The following is a 13700-nucleotide window of genomic DNA, read 5'->3' as shown; positions in this document are numbered from 1 at the left end:
AGGAGGTGGAGAGGCCGGCGTGAGACCCAGAGACGGCCGAAGCGGGGCGCCCAGCCGCAGGCGGAGGCGACTCGGAGCGGGGACCCGGAGCCGGTTGGGGTGGCGGTGGCCGGGGCACATGTTTGTGGAGGTGCGGGCCGATGCAGAGGGGCCGAGCTCGGGGTTGGCCGCGCGGAGGCCGCGGAAGCCGGGCGCGGGGCAGGAGGCGGATGGGCCGGGCGGCAGCCGGCGGTCGAGGTCACGGGGGCACGCGCAGGCGGAGGAGCTCGGGCGTGGCCCGACGCTGGTGCTCGTGCGGCGTAGGAGGAGGCCGGGGCCGCCCGCTGGAGCAAAGCGAGGCAATGTATGGCTAGTGTACGGGATATGGTATGAGTAGCGTATGCCTACGGATGGAGCAGCAAACGCGCACTCCAGCCCGAGCTAGGCGCAGCCCGGAGGGGAGCGGACGCGGGCGACGTGGCACGGCGCGCGCACCGATACGGCCGACCGAAGCGAGGCACCGCACGCGCGGCGCGTGCGCGGACGGACGATCGGCGTTGCAACGGTGATGATGACGAAGGCGGCGAGGCCGACGACGAGGACGCGCCGTCCCGCGCGGCCGCTCCGCGGACGGGTCGAAGTCGAGCCCCCGAGCGCTACCGGAGAGACGGCGCGACGCCGCGGCGGTGATGGCGAAGATGGTCCCGACGGCGAGGACGCGCCGCCCCTCGCGGCCATTCCGAGGGCGTGTCGGTATCGAGCCCTCGGCCGCTATCGGAGGGACGGCGCGACGCCGCGGTGATGATGACGAAGGCGAGGCCTACGGCGAGGACGCGCCGCCCCTCGCGGCCATTCTGAGGGTGTGTCGATATCGAGCCCTCGGCCGCTATCGGAGGGACGGCGCGACGCCGCGGTGGTGATGGCGAAGATGGTCCCGCCCGGACTGCAAAACCAGCAGCAGCGCGGTAGCATAGTACCGCCCCACGGTGGGCGCCAACTGTCGTGGTATTCTCACGGGGGGGGTGTGAGTCGACAGATGCCACAAGGGCTTTGTGTGAGGGTAAGATTGCTGCTGATAGGACCGGGAGCGGGTATGCGAGTAGCACGCGCTAGTTTACCCAGGTTCGGGGCTCTCTGGAGAGATAATACCCCTACTCCTGCATGTCTGAGTATATATATCTGGGGTGTGCATCGGGCAGTACAAAGTGCTCCTAGAGCTGTATCTGGGGGCAGTGCCATGGGCATCTGGCTCCATATATGCATGCACAAAGCATGCTTTAGTGGCCGGCCATGAGCATGGCCGCATGTGTGTGCTTGGGCATGCTTGCCCGTGGGGATGGATGGATGGATGGCTAGCTAGCTCTCTTGCTAGCTAGCTTGCTTGTGTGTGGCGTGTGAGTCCATCCCATGGATGGATGGATGTGTGTCTCCTTTTATAGTGTGAGGCTAGCTTACTATCTAAGCTATGTGGAGGTATGGGAGCAAGGCATGGTGCATGTCATGCTTGTCCCCTAGGTCACTTCATGAATAGTGCCAGGGGACAAGTGACACTATACATGACGGTGTCGCGGTACGGTTGTCTTGTCTGCGGTATGGCCGTCTCGTCGGGGTCTTGTCGATGCCGGGTCGGACTGCAGTCGGCAGCCGGCTAGTCCGCGCAGTCGGTCAGCTGGCAGCCGGCCGGGCAGCCGGCCGGGTGGAGCAGTCGGACGGGGAGCCGGCAGGAGCGGCCGGGCAGTCGGACTGAGGGGCTTTGCTAGCCCCGATGTCTTGAAATATTGTCTTGCCGTCTTCGGGATACCCGTGTCCAATTACTCCGACACTCTCTCTCTCCTCTCTCTCTCTGTCCCATCATATTTCCCGTCCTTCAGTTATGTATGGATGTCGACCGATCTCCCTCAAGACATAGCTGGGTCTCTCCTTCTCAACACATATACGAGTCGTTCTACCTCTATAGTTAGGCCTCTGCCTACCCCTCCCCCCCACACACCGATACATCGAGCGCTCTAGTCATGTCTCCCTGCCACACACAAACTTGACATGTGCCCTCTAACGTTCCGGTAGGCCAGTCGCCCTATATCTTTGACTTGCACACACACACAATTTCGATGGCTCTCTTCATCGATCTCGCACCCACCCACATGATCCTCTCTTCGACTCTATCGATAGCTATGACCGCTCCCTCTCTTCTCGTGGATTGCCCGACTCTCTATGTATGATATGGATAGGCCTCCATTTCACACACATTGCATGCAAAATTTTGTTTGAGATGTCATCGACACATATTCCCACAAATAATTCACGAAATCAACCCCCCACCCCACCCCCACCCCAAAACAAAAAACACTCACGAACGCGGTTTGTATCTCTCACACACACCCACGTAGGTGGGGGACGTGCACGAAGAGAAGAGGTGCATGCACGGCGCACGTACTCCCGTCTCTTTCCCAACCACACCCGCGCGGGTACACGGTGGAGCTCATTTCTGTACGAAAAGGCAGCCCACGCGGTAATTTGGCACGTGTACTGGTTGTCCACTTGGTGGAGGGAGGATCGTCTACCACGGGTGAACAAACAAATTGCGACTTGACGTGTTATGTTAAAAAAAGAGGCAAACCATGTGGGGCCTACCTTAGAGGCAAGGCTCTATACACTGGAGTACTTTTGATGTATCCCGTCAACTCGCAGAACAAGGAGAAGCTTGCTTAGTACGTCGTGTCCCCCGCCCACGGGCGCGGTGGCTCGCAAAATGAGGTGCAGCTTGCTCCGCCTTACGCCCGCTCCCTCGCCCATGCGCGCGGTGGCTCGCAGGACGAGGAGAAAAATTTACTACTCCCTCCGTTTACTCCTCGTCCCTACTACCTTGGTTATAGAGATTATATCATATTATTTGGAATATATATGTCCTTTAGTAGATTTCAATATGAACTACTAGTACATACTCCAAACACTGATGTATATAGACGTATTTTAGAGTGTAGATTCACTCATTTTGCTCCGTATGTAGCACTCTCCCTCGCCCCTCGACCCTCGCCCACGTGGTGGACGTGCAGCAATTCATTCGGTCTCATATAGCCAGAACGATATATACTGCACTACCATTATTGCTCGACTTCCCGAAGAGGCGAAGAGCCAATCGCAAGGTTATAGGAGAACGAGTAGTAGGTGCCGCGTCATTTATAAATAAAGTTTTTTTCTTCAGTGGCACGTACGCAATATGATAGGTTCATATGGAGAGAAAAGGAAACCGCTCCACTATATACATAGTCAGGACGGGCCAGCCTACACGGTTGCTTGCTGGGGTTGCTCTCTTCACACTCTCTCGCACAAAACGACTGTGGCCACATCTCTAACACCCCGGCGGATAACGTCCGCTTGGGGAAGGGGTGGATGCTTAGTGTAGATGCGGTGGCCGTCGCCGACGGCGAAAACCCACTGTCGGCACGTCCTGATCAGGGGTCCCCGCCGTTCTCTCTCACAAAGCCGGTGAGGTTGCCTTCGTCCCTTGCTCACTACCGTGACGTGGGCAGTTGCCGCCTCCCGCCGCCCTCCTCAAGGTTGAGCTACGTCCCTCAGGTACAACTCCCTTTACAGCCGGCTTGCACCACTGCTCCAGCTGCCCACATCACTCCCTGTGGATATTTCTCTACTTCTTTGCCCCGCACATACCTCTACTGGCTTCTACATACTGTATTTGTGATGAGTTTATGTCTCATCAACTAGTCCCAGTAATCTTATTCTAATCACGCTTCTTCAATTTCTTTGCCACATGGATGCTCATCTCGATTTTGGTGAAACTGCACAAAATGATCCGATGGTCAAAAGGTTGCAAACTTCATTTATTAGGAAGCTCGAACGTTGCCAGCAAATTGAAGCCTGGTCAGGGTTCACGGTTCAAGGGCTAGGGACTGCATGGATTATTTTTTTTCTTTAGCTGCCTCGGTTCCAAAATAAGTGTCAACTTTAGTAGTAGTACAATTTTGTACTAAAGTTTGCACAAAGTTGAGACACTTATTTTGGAACGGAGGGAGTACATATTTGCTATGATCTGTCAATCATTGAGATGCAATAGCATGCATGTTAGTCTCCTTTGTATTTGATGAAATGTTGCAACGGGCAACCTTGGACGCAAGATACATGTAACAGAAGCTGGAAGCTTCATAGCATTGTACAAATTTATCTCGCTGATAAATTACAGTACGTACTATACTAGTACTTCCTCCGTTCCTAAATATAAGTCTTTGTAGAGATTTCACCATGAACCACATGCGGATGTATATAGATGCATTTGAAGTGTAGATTCATTCATTTTGTTCCGTATGTAGTGGAATCTCTACAAAGACTTATCTACTAGTAATAGCTAGCCCCCACTACTAGGAATTCTCTATCCTCTCCTTGAGCCACATCATCAAAATTGATGTAGCCGTTAGATGAAGTATATCAGTCCATAATAGCCGTATGATCTAGACGTTGAGAGGCTCCGCACTAAGCCACATGCAAGCATGTAGAAATACCGTGGCACATGCATGTGAGTGGGTTTTAAATCACATCAACATGTCTGCATGCAAGCATGCATGTAAGTGAACTTTGAAGTCCCATTAACATGTCAAAAAGAAAAATATAATCCCATTATGCAGTAAGAGTTGGCTGATCTTTTTTCCTTACGTGGGATGATCTAAATGATGATGGGAGTTTATTTAGTTTGGCTACCACATTTGTCATGTGGTTATAGAGTTTTTTTTAGTTATATGAAATCGATAATTTTGTGCAGAGAGATATACCGCTGTTCCGCGGCAACGCGCGGGGACTCATCTAGTAATATTTAGGAATGTAGGGAGTACTATGTAAAGAGTTAGGTGTCGCACGGTGATAGTGTGAGGTGGGCCATGTAATCATTGAGCCTGCGTGTTTTCACTGCTCTTGCACGCCTCCGCTGTAAGAATGGAGAAAATTGTAATCTAGTAGTAGTACCTCCTTTCGCCGAAAGCGTGGGACATCCAGCAGTCCTACCACCTCAGTAATAAAGACCAATGAGCCGTAAAATCACATAGACCCAGCAGTAAGTTGGACGGATGAAGCAACCATCACTCTTGCGCCAGTGAGAGGTCGCGTCCGCTCTGCCCGGGCATGAATGCGGCACCGATTCTTTGGAGCGGCGCTGATCGTTTCGGGCGGGAAGCGCGCGCGGGCGATGGAGGGGCTTTGGGTGGGCCAGGCTGGTCAGGAGCGGGCGTGGCAGCTGTCCGCATGTCCCTACCGGACACGCCCAGAAACGAGAGGATGCACCTGACTCTTGCGGCTAAAATCGTACACTACACAACATCTCTCTGTAGGAGTAGGTCGATCTATCGCTCTCTCTAACACACACATACTGTTAAACACACACACACACACACGCACCTTGGTCCCGTTGCACCTTCTAACGTGACTTATTACACCTAGACGGAGGGAGTAGTAAGTATACGAGATATGGTGGCACACTGACTTAAGTCGAATACAAGTGCCCAAAATTTGTGTGCATGCTATAATAAGGATTCACTTAAAATAGTACGTGAGCAAACAGAGGGATCAATCGGACAGTGTTCCCGAGCAGTAGCGAGATGTGTGAGGTAAGATACACCGCTGGCGCTTTTAATTTTTCTTATTAATTTGTTTGTTTCACCCTCTGACTGGTGGGACCCAACGTACTACTTGGAGAGAGGTAAGGTGACTAAGGCTGCATTATTTCTGCACCACTGTGGATAGTCTTACCACCAAAGCCACATGACACGATTATGATTGAAATCCCAATGACTCCCACACACACAAAAAAAACACGGCATGCTTGTCACACGAATGCAGGAATGTATAAAAGGTTATTTCCCTCTCGTTGAACATAACGGGAGGGTTGTGTAGCTGGTTAGCCTGTTCGCTCATCAAACGTGAGGTCTCGGGTTCGATAACTACACTTGAGCATAATTTGTGCCAGGAGGATTCTTTGACTGGTCAAAATGTTTTCTAGGGTTTGCACGCTTCACACTCTCTCTCCAGTATATATACACGCTGGAGCCTCAGCGCTTGTAGTTGCTCTCTTCACACTCTCTCGCCCTCTCCCGCTGGAGCCTCAGCGCTTGTAGTTGCTCTCTTCACACTCTCTCGCCCTCTCCAGATCTAAACAAGACTTCGTTGGCCTCTCTCTCCCCTCACTGCTGCTCAAAGAGCCGGCAGGATCTGTCCGCCGGGAAGGGAAGGAGGCTTAACGCTGTCGCCGTCGGCGAGGGACTACCGGCGCAGCTGTTCACTTTCCACCCAGCGGTGGCGCGGGAGGGCCTCCGACCCCTTCTTCTTCGCCGCCGTCCCATCGCCCACCGAACCACGCCCCAAGAACCTTAAGGTATAATTTACTTACTCCACATGCATTGCTCTATCTGCATGTATACCATGAATCTAGGACGTGGTTCAAAGAGGAAAGGAGTGGGGGAAAGTAGTGGGAAAAGTTGTATATAGCATGAATCTAGGACGTGGTTCAAAGAGGGAATGAAGGGGGAAAGTTGTACAGCATGAATCTAGGACGTGGTTCAAAGAGGAAAGGAATGGGGAAAAGTAGTGGGGAAAGTTGTATCGCATAAATCTAGGACGTGGTTCAAAGAGGAAAGGAAGGGGCGAAAGTACTAGTTCAAAAAGGAAAGGAAGGGACAAGGCTGTAGAGTTTGAGCAGGACTAGATTTGCTGCGCTCACATAGGGAAAGGTGTCTAAAGATAACAAAACTGGGACGAACACAAATATGCTCCTTGGTTGTTTGTTCTTTGTTGCAACAGACTATGCATGACCACAGTACATCGGTAGATGCACATGGTGCTGGTGCATCCACTGTCCCGTGCAACTCATTAGCTGTTGTTAATCTAAGGCCCTGTTTGGTTAAAAACTCCCTTGTCCCTACCTGCTTGGTTCCAGGGACTAAATATGGACTAGAGGTTATTAAATGACATGCTAAAAGACCATGTTACCCCTAGTAATGAACTAATAGAGACAAGGTGCGATGCGTGGCAGGGGCAACTATTGGAAAAAGTCCCAAAAAGACTCCCTCGGGGTCTTCTTTCTTTAGTCCCAAATGCCCACTTTTAGTCCCTAAAAGTCCCTCCTGTTTGGTTTAGATGGGACTGACACGGAGTTTTTTTAGTCCCTACACCAAAATGTCCCTGTAAACAAACACCCTCTAATAATGCCGCTGGAAAATTGATGCAATGCCACAGTTAAAAGCAAATTACATGTTTAACGAATTTTATTGTTAATATAATCTCTATGTTAATATTAATCAATGCCACCGTTTGAGAAATGCTACTGTCTTGTTTTCTTTCCCATTTAGATAAGGTAGATGCTTCTTTTTGTTGGCTTCTGTGTCATCCACTGTTATTGACCACTAATTGTTTCCTTTGCACCTCTGTGTAAACAGGGTTATCTACTTCACCTCGTTGCCATTGTGACCTTTTGTTGCACTGCACAAAACACTTTTGTTTTAAGAGTGTTTTGTGCTGTTCAACCAAAATGTCACACCGACAACATTGCTTGATTGCTTGATCTTAGTGGAACTGCACAAGAGGAGATCTTACTTCCTATCCGTTAAGGCGAATTTGGTTCAGATCTTCTTCTTGTGAGTTGTTTGAATTCCGCATCATGAGAGGTCAGTACTAGCCTTCTTTCACATGATTCTGCAGTGTGCTTTCATATGTTGTGCTACTTGTATGATAATGTTGCTTGATTTTAGTGAACTGCACAAATGGAGACAAGACTTACAATCTGTATGTGCACCGTATTATCCCATTGAGGTAAGATAAGGATATTTCACAACTGCTGGCCTGTATTTTTCCACTTTCATCGGAAAATTAAGTTTAGTACTATACTTGTGCTCCCTAATTGACATGCCAAATCTTACATTGAAGGCGAAGCTTGTCTGTTATTGAACCAAGTGATGAAGGGGAAGAACAAGCGGAAGAAAAACAAAAATCAACTCCCGGTGCTGTAATGAAGCACTGGAACTGTGATGACACAAGTAATGATATAGTTTTGCATCTTAATTTATTGCTATGGCTGGAACGAGCAATTGTTTTGCCACTGATTTGATGCCACTCTTAATGTAATATGTAATTATCTCTACTTGTGCAAACAGGGATCTTCTTTGAAGATACCATATATTTTAGTGGAACTGCACAAGAAGATGTTGGAAACATTAAACTAATCGAGGAGTATATAGTAAGCATGGCCACCACCGTAGATAGCAACAGATGGTTCCGGAGAAGTGCTTCATCTGTATGCTCTACACAATAAGCCTCCTGACAAACGTTGGTACTCGCCCACTGATTTCATCCATATGATTGAGCTTTGTCATCTCTATTGGTGTTGTGCTACTGTTTAGATACTGTCATGAAAAAGTGGTATTGTCCTTGAGAAGTGCTTCATCTGTGCTGTTGTAAATATTTCCTTTCCTTTTTTTCGAGCAAACAGGGATGCTAGCATTTAGTAGTCCTCTTGTCTTTGCACAACAAGATCATCTTCCTCTGAAGAAGAATATGGAGTACGTGAAGTGACTAGTTCCGATTATGCCAGGATGAAGAAGCCCTGTCTATCTTCTCATCAGAAGGAGCAGTTGAAGGATGGTTACATTACTCCCCACAAGACCAAACTAACTTCAGCTCAGAAGGACTGACAAATCTCCATTTTTTTGCTGTGATGCGTGAGTACAATGTTGTTCTAGGATTCTTTCTGGTGAGTTCCATTTTTCTAAAAGTGTGCTCTACATGGACCTTGTATGTGCCTGTTGAAACTGTCAATTCATAGTACAGTTTGCTTTATACTAATCACTTTTTTGTATTTGTGCAAACAGGGGTGCTCAGCTTGATTTCAATGGGAACTGCACAAAATGTTCATGAATACATCGAATCATTCATTTCCACCACAAGAAAGGAGGTGCCGATAAGTTCAAGGCGTTGCAACATATAAGGGCGAAATCATACAAACTTTGCGCGAATTTGGTTGATTTTGGTGGAACTGCACAAAAAGAACAGCTGGTTTATTTAGCACGAGGTGCCATGTCAATGTCCAAACTGATGGCAAACCCTGCCCATTCCACAATCGTAGGCATTTGATATTTTGGAATGGGACAACCTTGTCAAATTTTGCTCATTGATTTTAGCAAGACATGCATTTGATATTTTCGAATGGGACGCCCTTTGCTGTCAGCAGCGTCGATATTTTTTTCTTTATTCTTTAGTTGTGAATTAAATACTGCCTCTGACATGTGAGTCGCTGAGATGCATAATCATCGATTGTTTTGAATGTTCTCTATGAATTGCCAGGCCTGTGTGTTTGATTGCAATGTATAGAAACACTAAAAAGCTGCTCAAACTCTTTGTACTCCTTCTGTTCCTTTTTACTTCGCACATTGTGAAAGTGCCTACTTTTTTGTATAAGATTGGTCAAAGTAGAGATACTTTGACTGCAGACAAAACTTGTATGCACGACTAGAAAGGACAGGAGGGAGTACATGTGAAACTGCTGCAAACGAGGTGATCATCTTGGGAATAATGCTAGTACGTATTGTTTTGCATGTTCATCCAATGCCAGTGATACAGGAATTCGAACTAATCGAAATAAATTCATTCATACATGGTCGGATTTCACATAAACATGCCGGATTTCATTACATTTCATACATTCTTCAACTAAAAAGGGGTGCGCTGGAGGTATAATTAATTAACCGAAGCTACCCACCTGTGTCCCGCTGAGCCGAACAGAAGCTTCAGTGACTTAACTGCAGGTGCAGTTGCATAACTGACATGTGGCCTCTTGGGCCCACGTGTCAGTCAGCCAACTGCACCAGCAGTTAAGTAGAAGCAGCGTTCTTCTCCAGCGCAGCTCTCCGACTCCACGTCGCCGCCAAGAAGCTAACCGACCGTCAATGGTCAACCCGCCTAGCTTGGCTTCAACCGGAGGGTAGCAGCGGTGGCCTTACTTGGACCCGAGCGGTGGCGACCTACCGTGTTCTACTCTTCCTTGTTTTCTGTGTGGCGCGGCCTCGGCGGAGCCGGCGATGTCCTCTGTCTCGTTGCCGGCGGGCGGCGCCTCAGCGGAGCGGTGGAAATCCTCCCCCATGTTGCCGGCAGGGTGGGGCCTCGGCTGAGCCGGCGGTGTCCTCTGCCTCGTTGTTGGCGCCGCAGGGCCTCGTCGACGCCAGCGGAGCGGGACTCGTCGGAGCCGGCATTGTCCTCTGCCTCGTCCTCGGTCTCGCCAAACAACACCTCGCCCGCTTCATCGCCCTCTTTGCTAGCCTCTTTGTAGGCGGCCGCAGCCTCTGCCACCCGCATGCGGTACCGCCAGCGCTCGAGGCGGCCCTTGCGGGCGGAGCAGTACGAGTCGAGCAGCGCCTCCTGCTCCGCCCACTCCGCGGCGATCTGCTCCTCCGCCTGCAGGTGCTCCTGGAGGAGATGGTGGTTGTAGGCGGCGTCGGCCTGCGCCTCGTGGAACTGCTCCTCACGCATCTGCCTCACCCTGTCCATATATTGGGCACGGTCCTCGCCGATGGTCATGGTGCAATGCACCGGCGAGGATGGCGCGGAGGAGGGGGTTGGCGCCGGATCGCCGACTACCATGTTCTCCATTGCGACGTTGTCGTCCTCCGGCTGCCTGCCGGCCAGCCGGTCGGCAGCAATGGCTGCCATCTCCTTGTGGTCCGTCGTCCGCCCGTCCCGAAGAGCGCTGGAGCGCGAGGAAGCCATGGTGGGTAGTAGTGGTGTGGACAGGAGAAAGGGAACGAATGCGGATGACTGCGGCTATGGCCGGCACAACAGTTTATATAGCAATGGTGCGGGCGGAGGGACGGACGTGTGGCGCCGGAGTAGCCGCCTCGGCAACCGCGTATCATTAATGTGGGCGGTAGATGGACGGACGGACGACACTTGTGTCGTTTGAAGGCGGAGCAATCGCCTGCACCGGGAAGCGGGGCAGGCGGCGCTGACTATTTCAGGCGGAAAGCGCGCACGGGCGAGGAGATGACTTTACTTGGAGAGGATGATAATGTGGACCCACCAGGTCCATAGCCTCACGTACGCAAGTGCCTCCTTATTATATATATATATATATAACTATAATTTATTTTGCTTCCTCCTGGTTTCCTGACATCACGGTCCCACACCATTGTCAACCTATGTAGTAGTCAATAAACGAGAGAATTGCACAAGAAGCGGCCGACAGCTAGGACCAAGCAGCTCGAGCAGTATTTGTGTTTTTGAGGTGTGAGCACTACAGAGTTTTTCGATGTTAAGCCTAGATATTAATTTTTCTCCTCTGAACAACAACGAAAACATCGCTGCAGGTATTAACTGGGCGGGCTGTGGCCCGTCTAGCCCAGGCCAGATATCCAGCCCAGATATTAATTTTTTTCAAGCTGAAAAGGGCTAGCCCAGCTATACTTTTTTTAGGAATACCCAGGCAAGGTCAAGTTGTTATTCTCCGCCCCGCTGGGCTGCAAATCTTTCCTAGGAGGGATGCATTAGGCTTAACAAGAAAGTGGGCTTTAAGAAATAATAAATGGGATGCAATTATAAAAACTGGGCAGTAACTATTAAAAAATGCACCAAACACGTGATTACTTTATAAAATATTATTTTTGGATATTGAAATTTTTAATTTCATTAATTGTTGCGAGCGCAATGTTTCGTTGGATTTTTATGTAATATAAATTTATATTGAAATTGTATTTAATCTGACTAGACATTTCGGGATAAAAATATTTCGGATCCCATCAAAATATGGGAAATTTTATTAATTCTATTTTGAACCGTTGGTTGAAATGGGTTGTACTTTTAACAAACTGTAAATGGGCTGTAGTAAATTCCATTAGAATTCAAAAATGGGCTACACATTCTTAGAAATCTCAAATGGGCTATAAGTTCTCTGCCACACACTTCTGGCCTTACTAAGTTGACGCGTCCCCTAAAAAAACAGAGTTGAGACGTATGCAAGGCTTTGTCAACTTATAGTCAACACACGGTTCTAGCAGCAGTGGCTGTTGGATGTCCATCCAATGGATGCCGTGCTTCTTCTTCAATCTCGGATATTCTAGCTTCACCCGCCCAAAAAATGATTCCTCCCCCTGACATCTGGGGCGCACCATTTCGGAAGCTGACCTATGGGCCTACTAAGTTGACGTACCAAGGGCTTTGTCAACTTAGTCAATATAAACGATTCTAGCTGCAGTAACCGTACGATGTCCATCCAACGACCGTCGTGCTTCTTCAACCTCTAGTCTTCTTGCTCCAGCCGCCCAAAGCAGTGCTGGGCGTGGCCGGCTGTGCTGCCGCGTAGGCCTCACCGCCCCGTACTACTCCCACCGCTGGCCAGGCCATCCCTCCACTCACCCACACCCCCTGTTATTCTGCGGCGACGGCAGCGCAGCCGAACTAGTGAACCCTCGTACTCCTCTCCGCGTGTGCATCCACTGCCGCGTCTTCCCCGGCTCCGCGTCGTCCCCTTCCTAGGCCTCGCCGTCGTCCACCGCCCTGGTGCTCTCGGCGCGCCATGGTCAACGTGGTCAAGGAACGACTTCCATCGGACGTGGACTGTACGTGGAGAGGCTGACAGCTAGGTCCACGGCAGTCGCAAGGAAGTGCATCCTTATTATGCGCAAAATAATTATTCCTCCACCTGACAGCGGGGACCCACTGGACGGGCCACCGTATTTCACGAAAAAAATGATTCGCCCCCTGACTGCTGGGACCCACGAGCTACATCTTCGCACGCAAGGAAGTGCGTCCGGAAAAAAAAGACTCGCCCCCCTGACTGCTGGGACCCACCAGCTACACCTTCGCACGCAAGGAAGTGCGTCCGAAAAAAGATTCGCCACCCGACTGCTGGGATCCACCAGCTACACCTTCGCACGCAAGGAAGTGCGTCCGGAAAAAAAAAACGATTTGCCCCCCTGACTGCTGGGACCCACCAGCTACATCTTCGCAGGCAAGGAAGTGCCTGACAGTCGGGACCCACCTGGTCGAAGCGTACGTAGCGTTGTCATTCTGGTCGCGAACGTGTACGTACATACTGGTCGATGTAGAGGCGTGCACGTGTCATAGTAGAGGTGCGCACGTGTCGTAGTAGAGGCGCGCACGTAGCATGTACACGTACGTACAGCGGCCAGGGTGCAAGAAAGAAAATACAGCCACGTATGTGTACATCGGGCAGGGTCTCGAACGCCTACTCGCGCATACGTATGGCCAGGGCTCGTGTACATGGCTGGGTCAGAACGGAGAAACAGCGTCGTCATCGTGTTCATGGGGAGGCAACGGAATGCGTCGTGTTCATGGGGAGGCAAGGGAATGCGTCGTGTTCATCGGGAGGCAACGGAATGCGTAATCGGGAGGCAACAGAACGCGTGGGAGCCAACCGGCTGGGTCGGAACGGAATGCATGGTCGTGTTCATCGGGAGGGCTTGGACGGAACACGCGATGGAAAGGAGGCCTGGCGTACCGCAGAACGGAGGAAACGGACCTCCTATGTTCCGAACGGGGTCCTGTTGATCGGGAGGGTTGTGGCGTACCGCAAAACGGAGGAAACTGACCTCCTACGGTCGAAACGGGGGTCCTGTTGATTGGGAGGGGTGTGGCGTACCGCAAAACGGACGAAACGGACCTCCTACGGTCGAAACGGGGGTCCTATTGATCGGGAGGGGTGTGGCGTACCACAAAGCAGA

The sequence above is a fragment of the Triticum aestivum genome, chromosome 6D (genome assembly GCF_018294505.1).
Source record: "Triticum aestivum cultivar Chinese Spring chromosome 6D, IWGSC CS RefSeq v2.1, whole genome shotgun sequence".
NCBI lineage: Eukaryota > Viridiplantae > Streptophyta > Magnoliopsida > Poales > Poaceae > Triticum > Triticum aestivum.
Note: the sequence above shows the minus strand (reverse complement) of the source record.